The 19,498-nt window shown below is 48.2% G+C and overlaps 1 protein-coding gene and 1 non-coding gene across 2 annotated transcripts in view; both read right to left on the reverse strand.

Annotated features, from left to right (window-relative positions):
- Nucleotides 1–19,498, reverse strand: part of TMEM132B (transmembrane protein 132B) — a 209,077-nt gene that overhangs the window by 133,189 nt on the left and 56,390 nt on the right. The window lies entirely within an intron of this gene.
- Nucleotides 13,647–13,719, reverse strand: TRNAF-GAA (transfer RNA phenylalanine (anticodon GAA)). The gene has a single exon. It is a non-coding gene; the product is annotated as a tRNA-Phe (tRNA).

Genomic DNA, 19,498 nt, shown 5'->3' on the forward strand with positions numbered 1-19,498 from the left:
AAGGGGGCTTGGATGGTGTCTGCTGTTGCCACAACATAGTAATGTCCAGTGCTGAAACTGAGATGGTAAGTTCTTTGGGGCGGGGACCTGTTTGTTTTGCTTATGTTATAAAACACTGACCACATGAATGGTGGACCATTATGAAAGGAACACTAATCCCCACAAATACCCATGGCTACTGTGGTTCAGTTACTGTTGCCTGGTACAGAGAGCTCAGGGTGTAGCAAATTCCAAGGGCTGAAGACTGCTGCGTTCAGGACATGGGACAGCTCCCAGGGCACATCCCAAGGGCTGAAGACCGCTGCGTTCCGGACACGGGACAGCTCCCAGGGCACATTCCAAGGGCTGAAGACCCCTGTGTTCAGGATGTGGGACAGCACACAGGACGCATTCTAAGAGCTGAAGACCACTCAGTTCTGGACATGGGACAGCTCCCAGGGCAAATTCCAAGGGCTGAAGACCACTGTGTTCAGGACACGGGACAGCTTCCAGGGCACATCCCAAGGAAGATGGACATTGCTTTCCTCACAAGTGGGTGCTGACCAGAAGGCAGATGGATTGTCCAAGCTCGGCCCCTTTTGCTGACAGCGAGTACCAATTTAAAGGGGCAATGCCCCAGCATGGAACGTTCAGATGCTACCACAGCTTGGACTTTGGGCAGCCGTGAGAGGTTCCGGAGCAACAATCAAGCCCTGGCTTCTTACTTGAGGAATCTGAGTCCTCCAGTCAAAGGCCAAGTCCCTTTGCTGGCCTGAAGAATGCTTTTCCTCCAACTTGACCTCAGGCTTGTGGTGTGCAAGATCCCCAGTGCAGATTCTGCCTGAATCCTACTTACAGAGGGCCCTCCTCGGTTTTCAAACCATCCAAGGGGATGCATGTTTCTGCCTCCAATTGTTAGGCCCTCACCACGCTTGAAACGTACGGCAAGTGGAATTTTCCAGAAGAGCTGCTCGTCTCCTGGTCTAGTAGCTGGCCGGTGTTGTCAAGAGCAGAAATAATCCAGGCCCCTGAGCCAAGTTGGGTACAATTAAGATCTGTTTAGCACTGCACAGCTGAAGAGATAGTTAAGGGGAGAGAGAGAGAACGCACCAGAGCAAGGGAGAAACTGGATGAATACAGACACCAGCATGAACAGCTAAGAAGAATTGGTTCTTCCCCTTGGTCAAAAAGATATGCAGTGAGAAGGGCTGACAATGAGAAATTAAACAAGGGAGCTATAAATACTCAAGGCGCTGCTGCCGCTGCCTTGCTCCGAGTTCCAAATTGAGCATTCTATTCACAATTTTTGTAAGGGAGGGCTATTTTTATTTTCTCCACTGGCCCATTCTTTTCCATCTTGAAGCCTCCAAGGGCGTAGCAACATTTGTAAAAGGACTGAGTGTCAGGGGAGAAGCGGAATCATCTTCCCCCTGAGCAAAGGCTCAAGAATTTGGGGCATTTCCCTCTTGTAATACGAGAAGCCACGATTGCTCAGGAATGTCGATCGCTGAGAGGGTCACGCGCTAAGAAAAGGCAGCCCTTGGTCCTGCACAAACAAACTACGGGACTCAGTGCCACAAGCTGCAGTTGAGAGGCTGTGCTAGTTTGTCATCGCAGAAGCAAAAGGGAATCTTGTGGAAAATTGCAGAGAATCATGGAATCATAGAGCTGGAAGGGGCCATGCAGGCCATCTAGTCCAACCCTCTGCTCAATGCAAGATCAGCCTAGAGTAGTCTATGGGAGGGGCTATAGCTCAGTGGTAGAGCCTCTGCTTGGCATGCAGAAGGTCCCAGGTTCAATCCCCGGCATCTCCAGTTAAAGGGACTAGGCAAATAGGGGGTGTGGAAGACCTCTGCCCAAGAACCTGGAGAGCTGCTGCCAGTCTGAGTAGATAATACTGACTGATGGACCAAGAGTCTGACTCAGTATAAGGCAGCTTCATGTGTTCATGTGTTCATCTCTGACAAGTGCTTGTCCAGACTCTGCTTAGAGACTACCAGTAAGGGGGAGCTCACCACCTCCCTAGGTAGCTGATTCCTCTGTTGAACAACTCTTACTGTAAAAAAAAAAAAAAAAATCCTAATATCCAGCCGGTACCTTTCTGCCCACAATTGTCCTCTCCTCTCCTCTGCTGCCAACAGGAACAGCTCCTTGCCCTCCGCTACGTGACAGCCCATCAAATACTTAAAGAGAGCAATCATGTCCCCCCTCAACCTCCTCTTCTCTAGAGTAACCAGAGTAAACCAGAGTAAACAAGTTAGACTCGAAGGAGTGGACAGTGGCACCTCTTTTAAGGAAACCCACATTCTGTTTTACTGGATTTTGAATCACAAAGCAGCACAAAGCTTTTCGTTGCTTGGACAATTTAAGCCGTCACCTTACGTCCAAGAAAACAATATGATACATCAAACGGATAAATGGCAAACGAATGAACATAGAAAAAACTTGATAAATTACACATAAAACCATAAAGCGCAAACAAATCTATAAAAAAAATATGGCCAAATGGAGAGAACCCAAACCACTAACGTTCAAGAAAAAACCCCAGAAAGAAACAGAATCGGGAACACTCGTACATCTCAACCTCGCAAAAACAGAACAAGTGAGGCTCCCCCAGAGCGGACAAAATTGGGTTCTAAATTATCAGTTCAGGACTGAAGCGTCACTGCTCCGTTCTGCGTCAACCAAGGGGTTCCCTTCTGCATCTCTGCGTTATATACAGGAGGGAGAAGCTCTACCTGTCTAAAAATGAGAGGTGTTTTTTTACCAGCAAGAAAGTAGATAGAAGGGAGAAAATAGCACAGACTGTCATTCCGAAAGGGGGAGGGGGAAATCTCTCATGTGCAGGACCCAACCCCACCACAATCTAATCAACCTCTCCCAGCAGGAAGCAAGAAGTGCCACTTAAGCAATACGACAGGCCAATGTATAATCACGGCTGAAGGAGAATTACAGTTCAACATGGCCACATAAGGCCGGTTGATCTCTGCTGGAGCTCCCAGTGGTTGGGGGAGGATGGAAATTGCAAGGGAAAAGAGGCCAGCAGCCACGGCCCTTGTCATTTCATGAAGAAGGAGGAGGAGGAGGAGGAGGAGGAGGAGAAGGAGAAGGAGAAGGAGAAGGAGGAGGAGGAGGAGGAGGAGGAGAAGGAGAAGGAGAAGGAGAAGGAGAAGGAGAAGGAGAAGGAGAAGGAGAAGGAGAAGGAGGAGGAGGAGAAGGAGAAGGAGGAGAAGGAGAAGGAGGAGAAGGAGAAGGAGAAGGACGACAACAACAACAACAGGAGGAGGAGGAGGAGGAGTTGGTTCTTCTTCTTTGTATTTTGTGCACAGGAATCCTGATCTAGGTAAAGTTGAGTTATGGGTCTCTATTGAAAGTGGTGGAGCCAATTTATTCCGCCAATCTTGAGGGGGACTTCACAAACCCATTTTCGCAGCCTCAGGGCCAGAGTAGCTACGGGTCAGTCAGTTACTTCCCAGGCTTCTGGTTCACTTCAGGGTCTTTTCGGTAGATAACTGGAAAGTCCGAGAAAGCCTTTCTGATCGCAGCCTGATTGTGTTTGCGATGTGGAAGGGTGACTTTTTGGGCGGCTGCATTTGGCCAGGCCTCACCGTTTCAAATCTTTGCAAAGAGCGCGAGGCCAGTGCAAACAGAGGTTGCCCCGGTTCTGCTGTGCCAGTTTGCAATTAGTGAAACTTTTCATGTCTAATTACTCTTTTCTATTCCCTTGGTGCCCTCGCCCTGGCTGAATGTGGGCACGCCTCTTGCCGAGCCTCAAAGGAGGTTAACGGGCGCCCCCAATGACAGGGTATGTTTTCCGGTTGGCTCCCAAGTTTCAAGTTGTTTTTTGCTTTGTTCTTTTCTCTGTCCTTTCATTCCTGCACAAAGCCGTCGCCCCATTTGTATTGTGTAGGACCCGCATTTTCCTCCAACCAGTTTAATTAGCAGAAACTCTCGTGAATAGCAGGGGAAGCAGGTGGGCGAAAGGTAGATTGGTTGGCACCGTCGGAATGGGAGATTCACCCCACCGCCTGCAGGGGCCCTTGGAGGAGAAACCAGCCCGGCCCACTCCTCTGGCTGTTCACTCCGCGGCTTGTTCAGTTGAAGGGGGAATGTGGGCATGTGGGGTGCAAGCGGCATAGAGTGCGTGGTAATTACGGGAGGCTCTTGAGAAGCCAAAAGGTGGAAGAAGTAGATTCACAGCCTCCTCCTTTCTGAGTCCTTCCAGGTTTGGGCGTAAAAACAACAGGGCGCCAGATTTCAGTGAAGGGTGTGTATGACTTCTCTATAATATTTCCATCCTGCCCTTCTGATAGACTCAGAAGAAGAAGAAGAGGTGGTTTTTATATGCCGACTTTCTCTACCCCTTAAGGAAGAATCAAACTGGCTTACAATCCCCTTCCCTTCCCCTCCCCATAAAAGACACCCTGTGAGGTAGATGGAGCCAAGAGAGCTGTGACTAGCCCAAAGTCACTCAGCTGGCTTCATGTGAAGAAGTGGGGAAACCAACCCGATTCACCAGATTAGCATCTGTCACTCATGTGAAGGAGTTGGGTCAAAGCAACCAGTCTTGGGGGTTAAGTAAGGGTACCAGCTTTGGGTTGGGAAATATCTGGAGATTTGGGGGGTGGAGCCTGGGGAGAGTGGGATTTGGGGAGGGGAGGGACCTCAGCAGGGTATAACACCATACAGTCCTCCTTCTAAAGCTGCCATTTTCTCCAGGGGAACTGATATCTGTTGGAGACCAATTGTAATTCCAGGAGATCTCCAGCCACCACCTGGAGGCTGACAATCTTAGGGATTACCTGTTCTGCCTATTCATCAATATTGGGGGCTGAAAAGACTGTAAACGCTAGACCCTGTCCTGGATTCACCTTTGGCCTCTCAGATTCCACCCTGGCTCCTTTCCCATTGCCTGCCTGGTGGGCTTCATTCCTTTCCCATCACTGAGGTGCCACCACAGAAAAGGTCCTGTGTATAGTCTCCACGCATTTCAGAAGATGGGGGCTACACAGAGCAGAACCTCAAAGGCTGATCTTAACTGTCAGGCAGATTCCCAAGAGAGCAGGACGTCCCAATCCATTTAGAACCACAAAGGCAGGCACTCAGGGGGAATACTGTTCATTTCAATTCTGTTGTGACTGTGTATGTTGTCAATGTCTTCGGTTTTGATTCACTTCATTTTCATTGTTGCCGTTGAGGCAGGCTTGCCATTTGCTTACCCACCAGTAACTAACAGCTCGCGTGTAAGTACTTTACAAATTTACATTATATTTTATTATTTTGGTACTTTATAACCTGTTAATTTTGGTTCCTCTGTAAGCCGCTTTTGCACTGTATAAGCTTATGATTTGTCTCATGTAGTGGTTGCTGAGGAAGGCTTTTTATAAGCCGAAACAGAAAGACTACCGGACTTCTGTATAAATGGAAACATAATCAACCATACCTCTTGAACCTCCTCAACCTATGGGACTTACAGTCAAAAGGACTTTGAACCTTGACTCAATGGACTCTGATTTTTTGTTACTGTTTGCTTAAAATAGCTTATTTGTTAAGTGAATTTGATGTTGCTAATAGTGTATATGAGAATTGAATAACACTATTTCAATTATTTAAGTTTTGCAATTGTTGCTGTGTTTCATAGTTGCTATTTGCTTACCCACGGCAGGTAAACACCCACCTTTGAGAAATGAAAGAACGGATGGAAAATGGCCACAATTCCTTCCATAGTGATGCTCTAGGGATTTCCTCGTGTCTCTATGATCTTCACCACAGAGATTCGGAGAAATTCCTAGAACATCATCTGGAAGAGATGTCACATTCCCCTCTTCAGGCATTGCTCTCAAAATCTCCTGGCCTTCGCTGAAGCAGTGCTGGCAAGCCTACACTGAGGGCTCTTTTATTTCTTCTCTCCCATTTAGTCACAATTTTATACCTTCTGCCACTGATAAACGCTTGATGCAAACATATTCATTTTAACGGGGGGGGGGACAGCACAAGGAAAGGGAAACTGGGGCAGAGATTCATGGGTTTGTTTCCCGCAAGGGCACAAAGAACTCAAATCAACCAGCCAGTTTTTGAAATTTGGTCTCATCTCTAATAAGAATCAGCTCACCGTATCCTACCCAGAAACCAACCGGGAGCCAGTGAAGTTGTCTGATTGCTCTCTTTAAATGTTTTAAGCAGGGTGTCAGCGCAACCCCGGTCACATCCCTCCTTTTTATCCCCGAGGGTGACAGACAAGCCATCAGCTTATCTGCAGATTATTATTTTTGAACTGTGGCATTTTCATTCATTATATCCTACTTAAAATCCAGCCTTTTGAAACTGGGGAGGGGGAATAACTTATTTCCTCCTCTTGACACTAAATGTGGGCAGTGGCATGCCATTAGGACAAGTGCCTCAAAATGCCAGTTTTTGCATTCTCAAAGTCGAAATCTGCAGAAGGCAGTTTCCTATAAGGGAAGGATAACAAACTCCCCGTGATGCTCTGGACCCAAAATGCCAGGGCTTTCAGTTCACTCCTAAGTTGGAGGAGGAGCAGGAGGAGCAGGAGGAAGAAGATGAAGATGAAGAAGAAGAAGAAGAAGAAGTAGTAGTAGTATATGCCCCACAACAGACACTCTGTGAGGTAGGTGGGGCTGAGAGAGCTGTGACTAGCCCAAGGTCACCCAGCTGGCTTTTTGTGGAGGAGTGGAGAAACAAATCCAGTTCACCAGACGAGCCTCCGCTGCTCATGTGGAGGTGTGGGGAATCCAACCCGGTTCTCCAGATCAAAGTCCACCACTCCAAACCACCGCTCTTAAGCACTACACTATGCTGGCTCATGTGTAGGAGTGGGGAATCAAACCCAGTTCACCAAACTAGAGTCTGCCGCTCATGTGGAAGAGCACAGATTCTAACCCATTTCTCCAGATTAGAGACCGCTGCTCTTAATCACTACACCATTCTGGCTCACAAAGATCTGAACAAAGATCTATTTTTTCCCCTCAGGGGACATATGCCCATATTCTCACCCCCTTCCCAAAAGGAAGTGGTGTTGTTGGCTACTCCCAAAGCATGTGAATGAACAAAGACCCAACAAGCATCAAAAACAAGGATTAGCACAAGGATTCCCTTTGGCTCCTTGTTACCACCCAGACCCAACCTAAACATCACATGGAAAGCAAATCACATGACTTGCTCAGCTCCAGGGGCCCCCAGAACTTGAACCCCCACTGGTGGCTCCACTTTCCAAATAATTTCCAGAAAATGATCCACACCGGGATATTCCACAACCATCACCCCTATGGGCTAATCCCCATTTCAGACACATTTGTTGTTGTAAACCCATCACATGAACACATGAAGCTGCCTTATACTGACTCAGACCCTTGGTCCATCAAAGTCAGCTTTGTCTACTCGCACCAGCAGCGGCTCTCCAGGGTCTCAGGCAGGGGTCTTTCACATCACCTACTTGCCTAGTCCCTTTAACTGGAGATGCCGGGGATTGGACCTGGGGCCTTCTGCATGCCAAGCAGATGCTCTAACACTGAGCCACAGCCCCTCCCTGTAGGAGGACCAAAATGCTTCTGGCTACTCCCAGTCTAAGGAGCTTAGCCCTGATCTGGATGGCCCAGACTGAGATCTTGTCACATCTCAGGGTAAGCAGGGTCAGTCCTAACATAAGAACATAAGAAAGGCCCTGCTGGATCAGACCAGGGCCCATCAAGTCCAGCAGTCTGTTCACATAGTGGCCAACCAGACGCCTCTAGGAAGCCACTAACAAGACGAGTGCAGCAGCACCTTCCTGCCTGTGTTCCACCACACCCAACTGGATGTTACTAATTGGATGGGAGACCTTCAAGGATGTCCAGGGTCACTATGCAAAGGCAGGCAATGGCATACCACCTCTGTTGGTCTCTTGCCTTGAAAACCCTATGGGGTCGCCGTAGGTCAGCTGCAATTTGACAGCACTTTCCATTTCCAAGGGGCTTAAGTGATAGGTCCAGGTTGAACATTTGGAGAAAATCCCTAACGGCAACAGTCTGACAACAGATTCAGTTAGACTCTCTCTTGCTGGAGGTCTTCAAGTGGAAGCTGAACCACCATCTGGCCAGGGTTACTCTAGCTTTGGCCTTCCTGCAGTAGCCAGAGCTTGGACCAGATAATAATAAGAACTGTGCACCATCCGGTTGCAACTACCTTGTGGTGACCCTTCACAGGGTTTTAAAGGCAAGAAAGGAACGTAGAGGGTTTGCCATTGCCTGGTTCTGCACAGCAACCCCAGTCTTACTTGGTGGTCACCCATCCAAGCACAAACCAGGGCTGACCCTGCTTAGCTTCTGAGATCTGACAAGACCGGGCTAGCCATCCAGGTTAGGGCAGAGACAAACAGAGGTGTTTTGCCAGTGCCTGCCTCTGCGCAACAACAATGGACTTCCTTAGAATCATAGAATCGTAGAGTTGGAAGGGGACCACCAGGGTCATCTAGTCCAACCCCCTGCACAATGCAGGACATTCACAACAGCCTCCACCCATGGTGACCCCCACTACATGCCCAGAAGATGACCAAGATGTGTTCCCTCTCATCATCTGCTTAAGGTTATAGAATCAGCACTGCTGACAGATGGCCATCTAACCTCTTCTTAAAAACCTCCAGGGAAGGAGCACTTACCACCTTCCGAGGAAGCCTGTTCCACCGAGGAACCTCTCTGTTAGAAAATTCTTCCTAATGTCCAGACAGAAACTTTTTTGATTTAATTTCAACCCGTTGTTTCTGGTGCGACCTTCTGAGGCAACAGAAAATGACTTGGCACCCTCCTCTATGTGACAGCCCTTCAAGTACTTTGACAGCCCTTCAAGTACTTCAGGTACTCCTTGGTGGTCTCCCATCCAAATACTAAGCTGGACTGACCCAGCTTAGCTTCCACGGTTGGGCTAGCCTGGGCCATCCACGTCAACCCACATTAATAGCGGTGGAAAATGCCGTCAAGTCTCCACTGTCTTATGGTAGCCCTGTAGGATTTTCAAGGCAAGAGACGTTCAGAGGTGGTTTTGCCATTGCCTGCCTCTGCGTAGCAACCCTGGACTTCCTTGGGGGTCTCCCATCCAAGTAAGAACCAGGGCTGACCCTGCTTAGCTTCCAAGCTCTGTCAAGATCCAGCTAGTCAGGGCTACTTTGGCTGCTTGGATGAGATAGGACATATGTAAGGCCCCTTCCAGTTCTAGGACTTGATGACAGGGTCCCAATTCCAAGATTTATCCACTTTCCCTAGCTCCTCCCTTTACCCACTTGGGTTCCTTCTTAGAATAGCTTTATGAAATCAAGTCACAATCTCCACCCATCCATGCTAAGGAAAGTCTGTTACGAATGCTCTTTTTTCCCATTAACAGCTAATTCTGATCATATTTACATTACGGTATGTTTTTCTTTTTATGGCCATTTTAGCATTAGCTTTTAAATCAAACCTTTTTTTAAAAAAACATAAAGCACAAGCGATATTCTTGGGCAAATGCCGAGTGGACAACGTTAATTTATGCAAAGTTCATGCTGAGCTGTTTTTATAAAATATTTGGCACCAGTGCAACCCCAAACAAATCAACGCAGCAGCTTTTAAAGGCTCGCCAATCTTGATGGCAGCATCTCACGACAATAAAATGGGCCTAAATCCTGGCGAAAGGCCTAATAAACTGGTTGTTAGCATTTTGCACATTAATGCATTGATTGGTAAGTAAGCATATCAACACAGCCCTAATGGAAGTCTAAATGGGAGGCCCAGCTTCCAACTGGCCGAGGTACAAAAGCATTCCGTCGATAAAATAAACGGCGAAGTTGCTCTCCGACCCTGCCTCCCTCTTATTTGGGAGCAAAGCAATTTAGAAACATTCACTCTCCTTTTCAACACCAGAATCAAAAGGGTATAAGCCCCGCTGGGCATAGAGCTGGCTCATGTTATTCGTAAAATGGCATGTATATAAACTGCCATGTGGTATATCAAAACAAAATACAAGTTTTCAAGGACGACCCAAAAGCAGGTGGGGTGCAGTGGTTATACTGGGACCAAGAAATCCGGGTTCAAATCCCTGCTCTGCCATAAAGCCAGTCACACTAGCCCTTTTCGGTCATTACATTTTACCAGGAGCATGGGCAGAACAAACTACATGTGGCCTTCCTGATACATGTGATCGTCGTTTTGTCTGAAGGTACATGTATTTTTAGCCTTGGTACATGTGTACCAAGCATAGTTAAATTGTGGAACTCCCTGCCCCAGGGTGTGGGGATGGCTGCCGACTTGGAAGGCTTTAAGAGGGGAGTAGACATGTTCATGGAGGAGAGGGCTATTCATAGCTACTGGTCTAAATGGATACTAGTCATGATGTGTCCCTATTCTCTCCAGGATCAGAGGAGCATGCCTATTATCTGAGGTGCTGTGGAAAACAGGCAAGATAATGATGCTGCAGTCGTCTTGTTTGTGGGCTTCCTAGAGGCACCTGGTTGGCCACTGTGTGAACAGACTGTTGGACTTGATGGACCTTGTTCTGATCCAGCATGGCTTTTCTTATGTCCTTATGTCCTGGATGGCTCAGACTAGTCCAGTCTCATCAGATCTTGGAAGCTCCGCAGGATCGGCCCTGGTTAGTACTTGGATGGGAATACACGAAGGAATACCCAGCTTGCTATTCAGAGGCAGGCAACGGCAAACCACCTCTGTTCGTCTCTTGCCCTGAAAACCCTACAGATTCAGCGCAGGTCGCCGATGACTTTGCAGCACTTTTCACCACCAGATGTGTATCAAGCCCTAATTTTCCAGTGTTCTAATAAGCATGTACTGAAGCTGAAAATACATGCATTTCTTTCAGGCAAAATGGTCATCGCACAAGTCAGCAGGAGTACGAGAAGCGCATGCTCCCCATGCGCATGCTAAAACACAATACCTGAAAAGGCCTATTCTCTCAGCCAAATCTACCACAGAAGATTGCTGTGAGCATAAAATCATGGCATTGGGCACGGTGGACACCAATGGTCAGCTGCTGGAGCCTCCAGGATGCTGTTGGCAACCCAGGGTCCTGGTCCCTCCCCCTCCTGACCACCTTACTCCATCTTGCTTTGTTTATCCCTCCCAGGGATTGCAAGGTATCATGCCCCCAAGGCTAGGGGCCACTGGGAACTTTCCATCACATGAACACGTGAAGCTGCCTTATACTGTATCAGACCCTTGGTCCATCACACTCAGTATTGTCTACTCAGACCGGCAGCAGCTCTCCAGGGTCTCAGGTACTTGCCCTTGGAGATGGAGATGCTGGGGATTGAACCTGGGACCTTCTGCATGCCAAGCAGATGCTCTACCACTGAGCCACAGTCCCTACATCTTCAAATGACGTTGCCAAGGATAAACCAACACCAAAGGAATAGGATAAGTTTCAATTTAGTTTAATTTGCCATTTGGTCAGGCTAAGTACCCTGCCCTTCTCTTCCTCTCCACCTTCTTCCACCCGAGCTCCAGGTTGGTTTTCTCCATTTGGGGCCTTCACCAGGTCCTTTCAGCTCCTCCCTTGGCTGCTGTGCTCTTCCTAGAAGTTTAATGCCACAAGGGAGCTAGACTGCCATGGTCTAGGGGAGGTGCTTCCTGTTACCCCCGTGGCCAGGAATCTCACCTTCCTAGCCCCCAAGAGGTTTGGATCCCTCTAGACTGTAGAGATCTCAAGCCCGGCGGGTTACTCTCGTTCCCAACTTCCCAAGAGTGCATCTTATTGCCTAAGGAAAACCCACGAGGTGAGGGCTGTAAGATCACAGCTGATTTATGGCGATCCCGTAGGGTTTTCAAGACAAGAGATGAAAAGAGATGGTTTGCCATTACCTGCCTCTGTATAGCAACCCTGGACTTGCTTGGTGGTCTCCCATCCAAATACAAACCAGGGGCAACCCAGCTTAACTTCCAAAATCTGATGAGTGTGGTGTAGTCATTAAGAGCAGTGGCTTGGAGTGGTGGACTCTGATCTGGAGAACCGGGTTTGATTCCTCACTCATCCACATGAGCGGCGGACACTTAATCTGGGGAACTGGGTTGGTTTCCCCACTCCTCCACATGAAGCCAGCTGGGTGACCTTGGGCTAGTCACAGCTCTCTGAGAGCTCTCTCAGCCCCACCTACCTCGCAGGGTGTCTGTTTCGGGGAGGAGAAGGGAAGGTGATTGTCAGCCGGTTTGATTCTTCCTTAAGTGGTAGAGAAAGTCGGCATATAAAAACCAACTCTTCTTCTTCTCCTGCTCTTTCTTCTATATTATTATTGTATTCATTCTACAGATCACATCATGCATTCTTTGGTCCTCAAGGGATTATCCCCATTTCCCTCTCAAAATATAGGTTATCCAGAGCCATAGGGAATGATTGACACATGGCTGCCCCTGGGATTTGCTCCCAGGTATCAGTTGTCAACCATAACTACTGTGCCTCACAATGGTCCCAAGAGGTATGTCAAATGGAGAGAGACTAGTCAAAGGTCACACAATCAGGTCATGAAAGAGGGAGGATTTGAACCCGGGTCCCTCCAGCCCTAGCCAGAAACTCTGGCCACTGCACCTCACCATATCAAAGTCAGCATGGTGTCACAGTTAGAGTGCCAGACGTGGATCTGGGAGACCCAGGTTCGAATCCCCACTCTGCCACAGAAGTCTGCTGGGTGACCTTGAGCCCGTCACATACCCTTAGCCTGACCTACCTTGCAGGGTAGTTGTGAGGATAAAAGTGAGGAGAGAAAATGCGGTAAACCGCTTTGGGTCTCCATTGTGGGAAAAGGTGGAATATAAATAAAGTGAAATAAGAAATGTTTCAAACGGCCCTTCTCCCACATAAGTTCCAGAAGAACCAGCTGTATCGTGGCACAATAATATCTGAACAACGGTGGCGGCAGATACACAACGGAGAGGAGTGGGAGAAATCACCCTCCTCGTTGCCATTCCATCTCTCATTCCTCTAGTCAGAACACCTGTTATTAAGAACTCCTTCTGTGGTAATTTCACCACTCAATTCTTACTCGGAATAGATTACTCATTTGCAAGATATCAATTAGACGCAATTGAAGTGCGGCGTCCCAATCGTGGCGACAGCGAGCCGAGCGGGAACGTTCCTTCCTGCAGAACCGTCTCCCCTTCCACCGCCGTCGAAGCCGCATTTCCACCGCCAGTCAGAAGCAAGGGTGCGCCTGCTCTGCCACCAGCCAGTACTTTCCAGGCCAGTTGGTTTTCACAACTCAGTTCCCAGTGCCCTTATAGGTTAGGGCTGCCACCTCTGCGTTGGGAAATCCCTGGAATTTGAAGGTGGAGAATGGGGAAGGACCTCATAAGGGTATCATGCCGTAGAATCCACCCTCCAAAGCAACCCTTTTCTCCAAGGGAACTGATCTCTGTAGTCTGGAGATCGGTTGTAATTCCGGGAGATCTCCAGGCAGCTACTCTTGGCAGTCAAAACAACATTCACTGGGAAAAAGGAACCCATGAAGCTGCCTTATACTGAATCAGACCCTCGGTTAATCAAAGTCAGTATTGCCTACTCAGACTGGCAGTGGCTCTCCAGGGTCTCAGGCAGAGGTCTTTCACATCACCTACTTGCCTAGTCCCTTGAACCTGGGACCTTCTGCACGCCAAGCAGATGCTCTACAAAGTCAGCCACAGCCCCTCCCCTAAAGCATCTGCTCAAACCCGGGATCGAACCAGGGACCTTTAGATCTTCAGCCTAACGCTCTCCCAACTGAGCTATTTTGGCAACTACAAGGACTGGTGTGTTTATCTGGGAATCCATATTTTGCACCAAGAAAAGCAAAATGAGGTCCGCAGCAGAAATAAGGATAGTTGAAGACAACTGCATCCTCGCTCTTGTTTTGCATAATTTAGTCTGGATTTGCAGGGGAGGGGGGAAGCCACGCAACAAGACTTCTCAAGGCTGAGCCAGTCTTCTCCTCTGCCACCTTTTCAGGGAGGAATGTCTTAAAGAAAAGGATGGTGTATCAACCGTTTCCCTATAATGACCTAGCCTCTAACCCCCTTCCCCCTAGCACAAAGGTGTATTCGCGTGGCTATGAATCACTCGCGGCAGCAAATGCAAGCAGAAATGTAACACTTTGAAGTTCAGAAATAAGGAACATCTTCCTTAAATCTGCCAGATTGGACCGACCATCTGGCTCGGTGTAAGGCGGCATCATCTGTCCCTGCCGCCGCAGATGTTCTCCAGCTGTTGCAGCAGGCCCACCTTTTGACCCGACGAAAGTTTCCCTCGCCTCTCCTGTTCAACAGGAGCGATTAATCACCAGCCCACGATCCTTCCTCTCTTTCATACCTGACACCAGAGAGAAGGTGAGTTCCCAGGGGGTTACCGGCACGGCAATGTTTCGCAGGAATGTTTGGAGCTGTGTTCCCACCCCCAGCTCCCCTGCTGCCTTTTTTTTAAAAAATGCAGTCTTTATTTATGCAAACTAGCCTACCCTGAAATTAAAAAGCCTTGCCACTGTTACGCCAACGTTACGATTTGCATGCAAAATGTCACGCCTTCCCAGCCGCCTCCCCCTCCCCGGCACCCGTACCAAATGCATCTAATTAAAAAGTCAAATGATAAACAAGACACTTGCGGCAAATCATCCGGCCCACAGCTCTGAAACAAGCCGAATGCCAATTCATTGGGAGCCACATTTGAGCCTCGCTCGACTCCGGAAGATGGCGGCCGATGGCCCCTCTTGAAAACTTTTTGGAAAGGACCTTCATACATCCACAGCCGGTAATGGATGCGAAGCCCTTTGTCCCGGGATGGTGGGAATGAACCTTCCAAGAGGAGGAGGAGGAGGAGGAGGAGGAGGAGGAGGAGGAGGAGGAGGAGGAGGAGAAGAAGAAGCAGAAGCAGAAGAAGCAGAAAAAGAAGCAGAAGCAGAAGCAGCAGTTCTCAGGTCTTAGTCTTGCAGGGCTAGTTCCAAGTTGGGGGGGGGGGACGCTGGACAAGACGACCTCCACTGCTTCTCTTCCTCTTCATGCGAGCACACAAACACACACACTCACACAGTCACAGCTCTCTTTGAGCTCTCTCAGCCCCACCTACCTCACAGGGTGTCTGCTGTGGGGAGGGGAAGGGAAGGAGATTGTAAGCTGGTTTGAGTCTCCCTTAAGTGGCAGAAAAAGTCAGCATACAAAAACCAACTCTTCTTCATCAAGAGATAGCCAACCCCTGCCCTGCAAACAGCAAGTATCCGCTGTTGCTCCCCGCTGCCCCACACACACACACTGACTGCGACCCACCAATATGTTCTTACAGCCTTCATTTTACGGACTACCCTACCCTGAAATTAAACCCATATTTCTTGTTAAACTAACACTGTGCACACCACATTGCGGCGATGGGTCAAAATGGCCTGCAGATTCCCTGGATTTCTTTGGAAAGACGGTTAACTCTCTCATTGCCAAGCTTCAGGCTGTTTTTTTAAGCTGTCAGATGCCCAGCAGATGAAACGGCATCCAAACCAAAAAGTCCATTATGATGGCCATCTTCCATATATATTTTTTTAACAAAAATTCTGAACAGGGTCCCTGCTGGTCACATATTCAAGGCCAATCCCCCCACCTCATCCCTTCCATTCTTCTCCTGCCTTTGACCCTCAATCCTCATCTTCTACTGAAGCACAGCATGCTTGTGAAAATATGAAGCTGCCTTCTACTGAGTCAGAACATTCATCTATCAAGGTCAGTAGCAGCGGCTCTCCATAGTCTCAGACAGAAGCCTTTCACACAGCCTACCATCTGATCCCTTTAATGAGAAATGCTGGGGATTGAACTTGGGACCTTCTGCAAGCAAAGCAGATGTTCTGCCACTGAGCCACAGGTCCTTCTGAAGCCACCGAAGCTGCTTTTGCATGTGGTCCTCTCTTAGCCAAGGGACAGGAAGTTCCAGGAGCACTGCTGTCGGGTTTGGCTTCATTTGGACCACAGCAAAGACCGGAGTTGTCTCAGTAAAGTGGGTTTCTTTTACAAACATACAGTGAGAGCATCAGGGAAGGCATAGGGACACGCCTACAAGGCAAACAGATCTGCGACCCCCACGTCAATCCCCAGAAAGAGAGGAGGAGGAAGAGGAAGAAGAAGAAGTAGTAGTAGTAGTAGTAGTTCTCAGTTGGTTTTTATACCCCACTTTTTTCTACCTTTAAGAAGTCTCAAAGGGGATTACACTCACCTTCCCTTCCCCTCCCCACAACAAACGCCTTGTGAGGTAGGTGGGGCTGTGAGAGTTCTGAGAAAACTGTGACTGGCCCAAGGTTCCCCAGCAGGCTTCATGTGGGGGAGTGAGGAAACCAACCCAGTTCTCCAGATTAGAGTCCGCCACTCATGTGGAAGAGCGGGGAATCAAACCCAGTTCTCCAGATTAGAGTCTGCCGCTCATGTGGAGCAGCAGGGAATCAAACCCGGTTCTCCAGATTAGTCTGCCATTCATGTGGAGGAGCAGAGAATCAAACCCGGTTCTCCAGATTAGAGTCTGCTGCTCTTAACCACTACACCACACTGCAACCCCCTCCCTTTTAATCTTCGGCAGTTTAACTTTGCATGGGACACCCCAAGGGCAACAGGAAAAAGCAGGGCCCAAAGGGAGATGTGAATCCACCTACAATCTTCTCTTCCATGTGGCTTCTCTCTCTCTCTCTCTCTTTCCCTCTCTCCAGGTCTCTTTACAGAGGAAAAACTTGCACTCTCTCAGGGTTTAATAAATACAATAGTACTTCTTCACTATGTGGAGGTCCCCCGCTGTAACACCGGAGGGCAAAATCTCTCTCTCTCTCTCTCTCTCACTAGCCATGGAGGCTTTATTACTTGGTAAAACAGCCCTTTCCGTTGCAATAAGCCGGCACAGCAAGAGCAAAGCCCATTTTTTTAAACAGTGAAATATTTTCGGGGAGGCTAGGGGGAGAAATCGTACTGACCCATCCCTAAGCGGCTCTTATTTTGGGGAGAGGCTCAGAGAAGTCAAGGCAAATAGTAATTATTCGGATGACACCAGTCAATAATCACAGTGACCCGTCTCAGCTGGAGGTTTTATTGAATCGGCAGTCCGCCTGCCTAAATAAGACGAGGGAAGGTGGGGGAGAAACAAAGGGCTGGCTTGCTAGTCGGGCTCCATGTGGTTACCTGGCTATTAGATTCTCGGCAGGAAGCATCTACATTATTTTCATTGTTCCTGGCCCAGGATGGAAACGATTCTCCAGTCTGTTCTGAGCACGGCCCCCTCCGCCTTCCAGCCCTCATGCCTTGTTTCCTGCCCTCCAAAGTGACACCAATGAAATGATGAATGAACCCTCACATACTTATGTGTGTGTGTGTAAAGTGCCACCAAGTTGCAGCCGACTCATGGCGACCCCTTTTGGGGGTTTTCATGGCAAGAGACTAACAGAGGTGGTTTGCCAGTGCCTTCCTCTGCATAGCAACCCTGGTATTCCTTGGTGGTCTCCCATCCAAATACTAAAGTTGAGTATATCAATAAACCTGACCCGAAAATAAACCCGAAAGTAGCCGTTTCAGCAATATTGGGATTTTGGTTTTACCGAACACCAAAACCTGGGAATAAAAACGAAGCTGGATAGCCAATCGCCGAATCAGCCAAATAGGTATTTGGCATTTTTGGCCTTCGGCTTTCCCCAGGCTTTTCACTATGGGAATTTTTTAATGAGCTCCGGGGGAGGCGTTTTTGGAGGTAGAGTTCCCACATTTTCAGGATAGCTTCAAGGGACTCTCCTTGCATGAACCCCGAAGTCTGGTGAAGATTGGGTCACGGGGTCTGGTGTTATGTGGATCGGAAGGGGTCGCCCCTCCTCCTCCATAGAGAAGCACTGTAAACTTCACCATACTGCACAAATTTGGGAACTCCAAAAATGCCCCCCCCAAAGGATCTTTGAAAAATCCCCATAGACTATAATGAACCTGAATTTTTCGATAAACCCAGAAATAAAGCCGAAATGCCATAAATCAGCTGTGGCTTGATGGCAAAAGAAAAAGCAGTCAGAACAATGGATTTGGTCCACTGAGATGTGAGTTTCAAGCCTGGAGTGACCATGAGCACACCTTAGCTTTCGATAAGCCTTAAAGAAAGTTCCACTGATCTCCGAAGAATAGAGTTGAAAAACATGAAGCTGCCTTAAAAAAAAAATTGTAAATATAAGGTACAGGAAAGGAAAAAAAGGGAGTGGTAAAAGCAATCCGTCTGCCATAGATGAGCATTCTTATAGGTCTAATATATTTAAAATCGTTTTACATTTTCATACTGCAATAGACGAGCATTCTTATTGGTTAGATGTGAATTTCAAGCCTGGCGTGACCACGAGCACACCTTAGCTTTCGATAAGCCTTAAAGTTCCACTGATCTCTGAAGAATAGAGTTGGAACACATGAACACATGAAGCTGCCTTATATTGAATCAGACCCTTAGTCCATTAGAGTCAGTATAGTCTACTCAGACCAAGAGTGGCTCTCCAGGGTCTCAGGTTGAGGTCTTTCACATCACCTATTTGTCGGGTCCCTTTAACTGGAGATGCCGGGGATTGAACCTGGGACCTTCTGCATGCCAAGCAGAGGCTCTGACACTAAGCCACGGCCCCTCCCCTAAGCATCAGCTTAAGCAATAAGATGGCCAAATGTCCTAGATTTCTCCTGGGGCTTTAATTTTGTGTCAGGAAGACAATCATATTAACCGTCATTAAGTTAAACCACCGTTTTCTGAGATCTAAACCAAGTCAAAGTCAAACAATTCCAGAGAGATATTACTCTAAGCTATTTTGTTTGGGTCTTTTTCTTTTCCATTTCCAAACATAATCTCCTGCTGGTTGGCCCAGCTATGTGAAAATGTTTCTGGGGATTTCACCACCACCACCACCCCGCCTCTCTCTCCTGAAATTTCCCCATTCTCTCTTGTCTGGCTTTGAGCAGTCCCTGGGAACAAAGAGTTCCCAGTCCGCCACTATAGCAATCTTTCATGCACTTATAAGTTGCTGGGCAACAGTTTATGTGCCGCCCACAGGTACTTTGCCTTTCCACACCGGAGAAACAAAAGCAGGGACAAAGAGTAAAAGGAAGGAACAATTTCAGATTTTCCACTGGAAGGAGGCGACTGTTCCCTAAGATACGCTTAACATTAACATACCTCAACACTATTGCAAACGCTGTACTCTGCTGCCCCTAAGCTAGAATCTCACTTCTCAATCAGCACTTATTCAGATCCCTTTTAGTTTGAATCTAGGAGGGTTCCAGTCCCAAATACCTTAGGGCAGGACTGGCCTAAAAACCGCTACTGCCAGCATGGTGGTTAAGAGCGGTGGTTTGGAGCGGTGGACTCTAATCTGAAGAACCGGGTTTGATTCCCCACTCCTCCACACGAACGGCGGAATCTAATCTAGTGAACCAGGTTTGACTCCCCACTCCTCCACATGAGCACTGGACTCTAATCTGGTGGACCAGGTTGGTTTCCCCACTCCTACATATGAGCAGCAGACTCTAATCTGGAGAACCCAGTTTGATTCCCCACT

This window comes from Euleptes europaea, chromosome 13 (genome assembly GCF_029931775.1).
Source record: "Euleptes europaea isolate rEulEur1 chromosome 13, rEulEur1.hap1, whole genome shotgun sequence".
NCBI classification, from domain to species: Eukaryota; Metazoa; Chordata; class Lepidosauria; order Squamata; family Sphaerodactylidae; genus Euleptes; species Euleptes europaea.